The sequence below is a fragment of the Haemorhous mexicanus genome, chromosome 1 (assembly GCF_027477595.1).
Source record: "Haemorhous mexicanus isolate bHaeMex1 chromosome 1, bHaeMex1.pri, whole genome shotgun sequence".
Classification (NCBI taxonomy): domain Eukaryota; kingdom Metazoa; phylum Chordata; class Aves; order Passeriformes; family Fringillidae; genus Haemorhous; species Haemorhous mexicanus.
This window is the reverse complement of record NC_082341.1, coordinates 143,710,580-143,722,543: the sequence shown is the minus strand read 5'-3', so window position 1 is coordinate 143,722,543 and position 11,964 is coordinate 143,710,580.

Genomic DNA, 11,964 nt, shown 5'->3' with positions numbered 1-11,964 from the left:
ATCAAGGAAGTCAAAGTTCCAAGGGGTTTTTTTCGCTCCCTGTTGTTGTTCCACTGCTACACCTGAGTCTGTGTCATGGTACTTAATATTACTTTTTTGGGGGAAGTGGGGTTAAGGTCAATTTTTCTGTTTCTAAATCTTTTTTTGGGTCCATAGATTGTGTATCTTTGCTCAAGTGGTTTTGTTTATCTTTGTGCTTTTTCAGACCTTTTTTCTATTTCACCTCCAAGAAGCGGCTGGAGTGAATATACTGTGAATTTCTGCAACATGAACATATAGAAAAGCTGAACTACCAAGAAATAAGTTGTCCCAACATACAAGGGAAAAAGGACAGTTCTCCTCATTTCTTGCTGACCTCCAAAGGTCTAGTAAAGCTATGGGAGAGACAAGAACAGGAGGTAGAAGGGAATATTTTCTCTAGTTCTTATAACAGGACCTGGTTTTATATTTGTTTTAGCTTAAAACATCTTCATGAAGAATTTTAAAAAATTACAAAATCTCAGGAGAGAATATTCAAATTAGCCAAAAAAATGCAAGAGGTAGTTTGGTTGTCATGAGCTGGGTCTCTACATGTTCTACTTTCTCCAGCCCCCCTGCTTTTCTTGTTTGCCTAATTTTGTTTTCAATAAAAACATTAAAGATCATAACATAGCCTGAAACTAACAGTAAATAATTGAGGATGTGCGGTTGACCTTTAATCATGCATGTTTATAAATGCTTGACACTGATCAAGAATACATGTGATGAGAAACAGAGAGTTGCTCATGACATTTGGCATCGTTCTAGAGCAGATGGGGGTTTAAAGCCAGTGGTGTTCTCCATGCAGGGACTCCTCTCTAAATTAAACTGTCCTGCTATGTTCTTAAAACACTTTCTCCTTCACTGCCTTGCAGTGCCCAGGTAGTGCTGGCAATTATGTGTACATTTAGTTTTCTAGGTTTGGGGATACTGGGAACTGATTCAGGGTAAAACCCACCAAAAGAAACACTTTTTTTTTTTTCCCCAGCTGGATCAATTTCTACATCCTGTGCACTGGGCAGCCACACAGGAACTTGTGCCAGCATAACACAAGAAGCACCAGGCAGGAGAATAGAGAAGGGAAGGAGTAAGGATTTCTTTTTCATATGGCTGTGCCAACTTTGCATGTGTGTTAAATCAGTTTAAGAAAACTACTCACAAAGTTGCAGTTTGAATTCAGGAGTCCCAGCCCTGGCTAAAAGTGTGTACTGGCCTGTTCATCATCAACTTGCACACCACTTACTAATATTCTTTTTCCTTGTTTTTCCAAGGCAGACGTTGGAAGTCCTCCCTGAAATCAGGTATTTCTATGACAGAGCCCAAGCCCAGCCTCTGCCAGCAGATGTGTCTGCACTAATTTTCTGTTCATTTTGTGCAAGTTAATATATCCAGTCCTCACGTTACTGGAGAGGAAGCCAGAATCGCAGTCAATTCACCAGCAGCGTGTACCACACATCGCACTGGATTGCGACTCTGAAACGAAGGGATCAGATTACCATAAAACGTTCCACTGCTGAGCATTTTTGCAGAAAAGTTCAGCTAAATTTGTCTTTGTACAAATTAAGCTGCTTCTCATATTTCTTGACTATGGGACTAATCTCCAAAACAAAAGAAATGCTGATGTTTAAGGAATAAGAAACCACAGTCAATGTTTTAAGAAAAAATAGAAGGAGAATCAGCTTAGTATTTGGATTTCAAAGCCAAATTTGATGCTTAGGAATGTTTCTCTGGTCAAATAACTAATGAGAGACCCTGAAAATAAACTAATGGTACCATTTTGCATTTTGTAATTACATGAATGCAAACTTGTACCTAGTCCTGCTGATGCTGAGGGGGGCAGCAATGAGCTGGAAAAGGCACGCAAAGATTTGTTATGGTGGCAGCTACTTAGCAACATAAGCTGCAGGCTTGATCATATCTGGAGACTGAAATAAGTGCAGGAGACACCAGTGCTTCCAGTGCTAAGTTTCATCTCCACATCTGCGAGAAGCAGTTCCAGTTCATTAACTGTGGCAGGCTGCTCCCTGGGGTGTGCGTTGGGGCTGGGACCCCTGGGATCTCTTGCCTTCACCACTGAGCCTATGGAATCATACAGAGGCTCTCTGATAAAAAAAAAGTTTAAAAACCAAGCCCCAAAAGAGCAGACCCACCACATGCAAGAGGAATCTATCAGGAATATTTACATCATCTTCATGTCAGCAACAAAGCCACCATCATTCCCATCTCTCTTGTGCTATTCCCTTGGCAGGGCAATGTGACCATCGGAGTGTTGCAGGTGTTGGGCAGGTTCTGCTGATCACCAACGAGCTGCTTTTAGTGAGGCACAGCTGAGCAAGCAGCTCAGGCCCCAGTGCACACACAGCTGTGCAGGAAGACTTTACTTGTACTCCTGACCCGATTGCTCAGAGCTGTTCCCTGGAGGCTGATGCATGTTACTCTCAACAGACAGAGCTGGGGAGGAGGAGGAGGATGAGCCTTCCACAGAGAACAATGTTAAGTTCAGCAAGAGGGGTGCACATACAGCCTTACATGAAATTATTCTGCATTTATGGCACTTTATTCTTATGACCTAGTACTGCCATTTCGATTAGGAAAGGACCCTTCTGGCTCAGTGTGACATGCAGATCATTCATGTCCTGAGGGAAATACAGCAGGTACCAAACCCAGCCAGATGTGCTGGGCATATATATAATAGAGCAATAGGACTTTGAATCCCTAAGGCTGGACTGAAAGTGAGAGAACTGTTTTCGTGGCAAACAAGGTGGAGACATAAGGTCTGCCAGCTGTGGAGATGGATTCAGCAGGATGAGAGACAGGGCCTGCAGTTTGGCTGCTGGGACAAGGATATGAGAAAGTTTCCCACCTGCTCAATAGATCATGAGTTCTAATATGAACATGCTGTCTCTGTGGTCTTTCCTCAAAACCCCTCTCTGCTTCTGTCATCCCTGAGGCCCAGTTTTTCAGCAGTAACAAAGTTTTCTGCCTAATTTGAGGGCCAAGACATTTTCAATTGAAGGACAGAAAGGATAATTAAACATTGGAATGGGTTGCCCAGGGAAATAATGGAGTCACAGTCCCTGGAGGTATTTAAGAAAAGACTGGATGTGGCACTTTGAGCCATGGTCTAGTTCACATGGTGGTATTTGATCATAGGTTGGATTCAATGATCTCAGAGGTCTTTTCCAACCTCACTGATCCTGTGATTTTGTTACAACATTTCTGCAAAGCAAAGCACATCCTTACCTCACATGCAAAATAAGGTATCACCACTGGAAAACCAGAACCAAAACAAGCTTACCATACTGGAAGGAAAGGTGAGACTACACTTTCTAGATTTTCACAGTTACACGCTCTTATTCTCCTCATTTTTGTATTATTGTGTGTGGTTTTAGTTAAAAACTAAACGACAGTAAGTTTTTGAACTTGACACTTTCTTCCTTTCGATAAGGGAAGCTAAGCAGCAAAATGCCTGAGTAAATGGCAAAGCAGTACTTGTGATCTGTGAAGAAAATGGGATGTGGTATGGATGGTTGTGCCTGGTTGAGGCAGCACTGTATGAGAAGGGCACCACAGCTGCTGGATTGTGGTAGTGTAGTGACTGGATAAAACACGCCATTCCTGGCTACACAAGTGAGAACCTTGTCCTGAGTGTTCTTTTGCCCAAAGGGAAAATGGATGCTGTTATGCAGTGGCCCCAAGTCTGGTAGTCAGCTGTGAGCTGCCAGGAGCTCCCTGGCAGCCTTGGACTCAGGGTTTGCCAGCTCCACAGAAGCAGACTGTGCAAGGCACAGGAGTAAACACTCCTCCATGAACGGCACTTGGCAAGCCACCTGGACTATGAAGTTCCACTCTCCTCCTTCCCATCCAGCAGAGGAATTTCCCAGCCTGTCCTGGGAAATTTTCTAGTAAGAAAGCCCAGTTGTGCCTGCTGAGGGTGAAGGCCATGTGAGAGAGCCCTGTGAAGATGACTGAGCTGTGTGCCTGACATTGCTCTCCTACATCCCGAGATCACAGCTGCAGAGGAAAGCCACTACTCTGTTCTTCATCACAGCAAAACCTGCCAGTGGCAGAGGTGAGGAGCAGGGTGGAGAGATCATCTCTCACCAGGAGCCTCACAGCTATGACAGAGGCCTTGCACCAAAGTCATCGATGCACAATCAGGTCTTCGTCACTTGGGAAAGGCTTAGATTAGAGTACCAGGACAAGGTACTTCTAAGCAAAATCAAGCTGGTTTCACCTGAATGTTACACAGATGTGAGTAATGAATCCTCATCCATTATTCTTTTCCACCTACTCCAATGGAGAAGTATCAAGTCGGCACCAAGTTTTAAATCCACCAACATAACTTGCTACAGTAAACTTGGGTCTGACATTAAAGGAAAAAAAAGTGTTTGAAGGTCATTGAACATACCTACTTTAAAAACTATATACAATTTGAAAGCTTTAGCTTCTAATTAATGTTTTTCAAACGAATTCTGTTCCAAACACAGGATAGAGAAATCCAGTTTAACCAAAAGGTACAAATAGCAAACAAGCAGGACATATTTGATTGCAGAATGTATAATTTGATAAATCACCACCATAGTGTAGTCTGTGCATGTTTAAAACATATCCTCTTATAACCAGGTCATAGATTCTGTTAAATGTAGTAGAAGCAGCTAGCATTTAAAACAGTCCTCTACAAATTGTATTTTCTCCATAATTTTTTTCTTTCAATCAGCTAAATTAGAGCTTTTTCAGGTTTAGTGTTTAGAAACTTAGTTGTCTGGTAGGTATGAGTTCTTGATGAAAGCCATGTAACCGTGGGCAAAAAGTCAAGAAAATATTGCAAGCAGTTCATTTCCTGGTGCCTGAAGGATGTGTGTGAGGTCAAATCTTTTGCCATGACTCCATATTCCCTTCTGGAAGAGAAAGGATAGTTGTCTTCATGACATTTCTGCAAGGATATTTTAATTTTAGAAGATATCACTGTAAAAAGAAGGATCAAGACGCTGAGCAACCCAGGGAAGACTCTTAAATTCTTGAAATATTTCAAGTACTATGAGGTGGAAACAAACACAGAAAAATATTATCAGCTCCTTGCTAACAACCTAAATATCTCCTTGCTTTACCACTAAGGACTGAGCTAACCTACTCCCTCCATGTCTGGATTGGTCTCAAAAAGCCAGAAACTTTTCTCAGAAAAAGTCTTTCCCAGAAATCACATTCCTGAATATCCTTTCCGTGAGTTTGCAACTGCAGTCATTTGGCTTTCAGTTATTTTTCTCCAGCACTGGCAATTTGTTGTTTCTCTCAAATGTTCATCTGGCTCTGTTTTGCTTAATCACAGTGTCTCCCAAAGGTCTGCTCTAATGAGTTTCTGCATTCGTACCATATGCTTTCTTTGCCATGGAGGGGTTTCGTTGTATACAAAACAGATTTTGAGACTCTTTCTATTCTCTTTCTCTTCTCTCCTCATATCTGAAAGGTCTTCCAGGCAAAAGAGTTTTCTCAGGTCTCTTTACCCGGCTAGTTAGACCACATCTAAACAATGCTCCCCTTTAATTTAGGTATGTGCCAAAACTTTGAAAGTAATTGTCCAGTTGCTTGATTTAGATTTAGGTTAACTAGCTTTTTTGGAGTCCTCATTTGAAATCTCAGAGGCCAAGGTCATCCACACACTAAGAATGTGGTGGCAACTCCCAGTGACAGGAGACATCAAATTCCTAATGAAGGAGCTGTGCTCCTAAGAGTGGTAGAATTATATAATAGGAATAATTTCTTTACTGTGAGGGTGGTGAGACAAGTTGCCCAGAGAAGTTGTTGAGACCCCATCCTTGGAAGCATTCAAGGCCAAATCAGACAAGGCATTGAGTTGGAAAGTGTCCCTGCCCATGGCAGGGGAGTTGGAATGAGATGATCTTTACAGTCCCTTCCAATTTATACCATTCTATAACTCTGATTCTATTATTACCATCATTTCTGGCAATTTTTCTCTCTCCATACCCACAAATTCCCATTCCAAGTCACTTCTGCCCCAGATCTGTTATTGACAGCATTGCTTAGCTTAGAGAAGGATCACAAGTCCAGTTCCAGTAGCACAAAAGAATTCTTTCCTGCATTTTTCCTATATAAAACACTGTCTCTAGTTTTCTCTTTTAGATTCAATGGAAGCAGTGTTCCAGTTTTTCTGATTGTCCATCAAGCTGAAAGCCTCCATGAGTGTTCTTTCCACAGCCTGTTCTCTGGTACAAAATGCAATCTGTTGTCTGGGAACGTGGGGATGCATGGAAGAACCTGGTGCTTTTATTCTTAGGAGTAGCAGGGAGGAAAACATCTAGCTCCAATACAGCTGTGTCAGGAAGCCTTCTGGGAGGGAGCCATTCATGTATTGGCCATGTGTGAAATACAGGAAGATGTTGACTGACCTGCAGGATGGAGGCAAGGACAGTGGCATTAATGTGCACTGGAGCTGGGACAATTGTGTAGAGGAGTTCATATTGGTGAGCATTAGGAACATTGGTCAGAAGAGATTTGTTTACAATAACATTGGGGAGAAGTAACAGTTTTCCTATAGTGAAGGACTTTATGGTACTAGATTAAAAACAGCAACCTTCCCTGATACTCCTCAGAAAGACACTACTTACCTTTTGGAAGCTGTCACTTCTCAGCCTGTCTATTACTGGAGGCTCATGCAGGTCTGATGTACTTTGTCACCATCCCAGAGCAGCATCCAGGACAGTCAACCCCCTCAGCAGTGGTGCCAACTACAGCCCAAGTCAGAGCTGTGCTGGACCTGCCTTTGCATCTGTTCATGGCACTGAGAAGGATACCTCAGACCCTCTTGGTGATGAGAATCCTGTCTCAGGAGGGGACTCACCTCAGCTGAAGTTCACTGGTGATGTCCTGCCCTCTCTGCTTTGCAAGTCCCTTGGCAAGCAAGCAGAGCATTAACACCAGAGGATGGTGTTTTTCTCTGAGACATTACCTAACTATCAGCCAATGGTACCAAATCTTACCTGCTTATCTAGGCACTGCCAGAAGAGCAGAAGACAAAACTGTGCTTATGTCTCCAAGATCAGTTCCAGTTTGTCTGCTGAAGTTACTGCAGCTACAACATTTTACAGAATTTGAGATTTTTTGCCAGGGTGTTTGTCATACTTCTTTTTTTTTTTTTAGTCAGAATGCATTTTCAAATTATCTAGTTTCATCTTCTTTTGCCTGGTTTTACAGACACTTTCCAGTGTTCAGGCTACTTTAATGCAAACACTGGGCTTATCTGTAGGATGTCCCCTGGTAAATTTGACTGTTAGTTATACAAGCTCAGATTTTTCATAAGCTGGCAAGACCTCTTGGAACACTCCAAAATATGTTGCATTAATGTATGGGAAGAGGCTTAATCTACTTTTATATCCATTTTCAATAAACCACAATTTTCTCCAAAAGATCTGCCTAAAACCCTTGTCTCCCAACTTGAAATATGTTTCTGAAAGCAATAACATTTTCCATTACACCAGCAAAGTAGATATTAACTTTTATTTCTCTGAGTATCAGAACTTCCCATCCCTAAAGGTATGGCTTCTGTGAATCACTGCAAACTTGATAAATGACGTGCAATGAATCGAATTCATGTCCCACCTTCAATGCAGGGTTATTATAAAACAGAGGGAGCTACAGTAAGTGGAGTCAGAAAAACATCTCCTTCTGTTCTTAATATACTTGGAGATTTCTGGCAAAAATTAGGACAAGGTGTTACTTCTATATGTGCCCTTAACTGTAAGGGCAGCTTGCCACACGCTTCACTCATTTAGAGAAAACATCCCTGTGATGGATGACCCAACTATATAAAAATAACAGCCTGGTGATAAATTTAATGTGCAGCTTTGACCTCCTGCCTTTTTAATACCTATGTGCTGCCGTTTTGCTTTAGCTGTCAGAGGAGGAGGGAGTCAAAGCAGAGACCTCCTCATCTGACCCACCACCCACACCATGATCACTACTGGAGAAAGGAGCACAGAAGGGGATCTCTTTCCCCAGGAAAACAAACCTACCAAGAACTACAAATTCCAAATTATAATTAAACCCCCAGTACAGAGAAGGAAGACCATCCCTTGATTTTTTTGCATGTTGAGTAAGACAGAAAAAAACAGTGGCAGCTCTCAGGGTTTAGAAAGGACAGAGCAAATTGCCTATTGCAGTCAGAAGCCACTTGCTCTCTGAAGACAGGCACAAGATCGGCTGCTGGGTGAATATCATGGTTCAGGACTGATCACTGGTTTGTTATTTTATTTTCCTGTTTTGTTGTCCTATTGTAGCTGCTGTCTGCCTATTGTCTCCATGTCCAGTTGAAATCTCCATGGTCACCCTCCTCTCAAGATGATTGCTGTGGTGAAGGCAGGTGAGTTGGGCAAGTGCTGTAACTGAAACCTGTCCTCTAATCCTGCACCTCAGATTTCTTCTAGTCAGGCTGTCCTGCTCAACAGGTACATTGAAAAAACTCCAGTGAGAAACGGATCTGGCTGCTGTCAAAGAGCAGGAGATTGGAAGAGATTTTTGTTCGTTATTAAAAATAACCTTAGACAAACTGCAGTTTCCTTGGACTATGCTTCCATCCAGATATGCAGGTAAACTAGGTATGGTGGGGGTCTCTGATGCCTCTCTGATGATTCTCCTCACACTTTATCAGAAGCAAAACAAAAATGCTCTTGATACTGAAATAAATTACCCTGAAGTACAGAGGCTTGTGTCAGTCTGATGTCCAGACACATTCCTGGATGAAGACCCTCAGATTCCTGACATATTTTGTCCAACCCAAACCTGCAGTCATCCAGCCCTGGTGCTTGTTAAAAGGTGGGTACTAAACCACACAATGGGTTTGGTCTCCTGCTCTTAAAACCCCACTGCTTTCTTGAAACCCATTGTGTCCACCTCTTCCAGCCAAGCTCCAACCTGCACAGTGGACTCTGCTTTCCAGCAGCAAGCCAGGGCTAGCACATCATTCATGTCTGATGGAAATGGCAGTTTCGTTACTTCTAAAATTATTTGCTCAATGTGAAATGGGAGTGCTTGGCACAGAAAGATGCACAGCAGATACTGCAGATAAAGCCAAAGGGTTTGGGGATATCTCACACCTGCTAAGAGGCACGGCCAGAAAAAGACCCACCCATTTCCCTCTAAAATGTTTGTGTGCAGGTAACAAAGATATGCAGCCTGAATTCTGATAGTAGATGAAAATGTTATAAAATCTATTTTCAGGTCACATCTAGCAGACAGACAGGCAGTCATCAGCTCTGATTCTGCCATTTCATTTTCACTGGCTTTCATTCATGTGGAAAGATCCTGGAGCGCCCTGGGCTGTGATCTGCTCAGTTCTATTTTTGGCTGTCTCCTTTCTGAAGGAAGGTGATTTCTCACATGTGGTGTTTTCCAATTATCAGTTGTTGAGACATACCCCCTGGTTATATTACAAAGAGAATCAGGTGGCAAGTACATACTTACAAGTCTTTATTCTAGGGCACAGGAATACTTTATTGATCTGAGCTTTGAACTGAAGCTCTGGGTACTCTTGAGAATCATGCTTCTTCTGAGTGACTTGATCCAGCCTCTTACTCTTCTGTGAGGGATAGAGAAAATTAAGTATCATCTAATTTACTGGTGTGTATATGTGGATAGGCTGTTGGTAGTCAATTGTACAATATGAAAAATATGCATATTTTACATATTGTACAATTGACTACCAACAATATGCATATCCTACAATATCCTGTATTGTATGTGATATTAAACAGGCTTTTTTTTTCCCAGTTACTGTTCACCCACTGCCCACCAAGCTGTGACTCAGCTGCTTCCTTCGTTTCAAGAGCTTAATCTTTTTGGTCTAAAGTATTACTTTGTAAAGTACTTTATCAGGAAAAGCATGGATTTGTGGAGGGATGAGTAGGTGAGCAAGCACCTTGCTGTGGCCTTTCTGTTTTCTGTGTCCCACTCTCAAGATACACAGGATTACCTCGGTGCTCTCTCAGCAGCATAAGTTTGAAAACTGAAAAAAGCATGATAATGATGATAAATGAAGTATTTCCATTAGTAGGGGCGTATTTTGCATCAAAAATTAGCTTAATTATTGACAACGTTACAGTAACACATCAAAGACAGGAAAACAAAACTCAGCAAGGAGGCTGAGGTTGCACAAGAATTTGGGAGGGGACAAAGCTGGGACAGCTGACCCCAACTGACCAAAGCAATATTCTGTAACATATGGTGTCACCGTCAGTGTATAAAGCTGGGGGAAAAAGAAGGAAGGAGGGAACATTCAGAGGGGTGGCATTTGTCAAGTCACTGTTATGTGGGACGTAGCCCTGCTTTCCTGGAAATATCTGAACACCCACCTGCCCATGGGAAGGCTTGAATCAGTTTCTTGTTTTGCTTTGCTCGTTTGCACGGTTTTGCTTTACCTATTAAATGGTATTTGTCTCAATCCTCACAATATTTATCACTTTAACACTTCCTGTTTTTTCCACCATCCCACCGAGGGGGTTGATTGAGAGGCTGTGTGGGGCTGAGCTGCCAGCTGGGGTTAAACTGTGACGCTTCCCCACCATCCACTGAACCAGCAGTCCTGGAACCGGTCTCAGAAGTTCCCCAGTGCATCTCAGCTGTGACAACAGGACCAGCAGGGTCTTACTTGGAGCAGCCTTGTCCACAGCTGAGGATCCCTCTGTGTGAATGTGCAGATCAGCAAAACCTCCAGTCACTGGTTTTCCTCTGTTCCACAAATTCCCAGAAGTGGCAAAAGTCCCAGTGAGAGCTACTGAGAAGAGAGGATCTGCTTTGTTGATGCTGTGGATGTTTCATGGCTAATAACCTTTGACGAATAACCTTTTGGCAGCCACCTTTTCCTTTGCGCCACAGTGGTCAGCAGTTGTCTATTCTTGTTGAAACTTGAACAAATTTAACATATTTCTGCAGCTGCTGTTACTTTGATGAACAGTTTATCCCAGGATCTTTTCACCGTCAGTTTCCCTCTTCCAGCTGTTTGCTCACATCTCTTGAAATTATTTCATTAGATCAGCTTCAAGCTCATAGTAATCAATACCCCAGTTTCTTTTACAGGTCATTGAGATGTGGTTCATTTTCTTGCTTGTAGCTTTGGAGACTGAAATTGAGATGCATCAACATTCCCTTAAATTCTGATTCTTTTCAACCAATCTTTTCATTTAGGGACATCCTACTTTTTCTAGGCCAATAACAGACCCTTTATCCCCCTTCTTTTTATGCATTTTTTCATTCAGAAAATCACACTGCAGAACCAACTCATAGGGCTTATCATCTACAAGTACAAATATTCAGCCTGTGGTTAGTTGTTTTGGCTCTGGTTCAAATAAAAAAGAGTGCCAGATGTAAATATGATACCTACAGGGCCTGGAAAACCAAAAGAGAAAACCAGATTTTTTCTGAGTGAACACAGTAAGTGTAGGAGCTTCCTCTCTAAGATATGAAGTCTGGACTGTGCAGCCTTACTTTGTACATGGGCAGCAGTCTTGGAGATTTCTGTGAGCAACAGTGAACAGAAAGTGTTCTGAGAAAAAATAAAAGGTACAATCACGCTACAAATAACATGGGCAACAAACTGCGAAGTTCAATAATAGCATGAGATAGCTGGGATGGAAAATGCCCTAAGAATGTATGATTACTCTCTGCAGAGGCTTGCAGTTCAAATCTCAATAAACTAAGTGGACTATTTCCTTATCAAATGTGACAGAGGGCAGAGCAGACTGTACAAATAAGCCATTATTTAAAGACCCTACTGAATAGTCTGACACCTGGTAATTCATCTACCAGCAAGACACCATGCCTAAGTCATTGTCCATGCCTAAGTCATATTTCTGAACCTTTTCTACCTGTCAGTCATTAAGTCAGAAATCATCATGAGATTGAATAGTATGTTACTGGAAAAATAAATGGTATGAG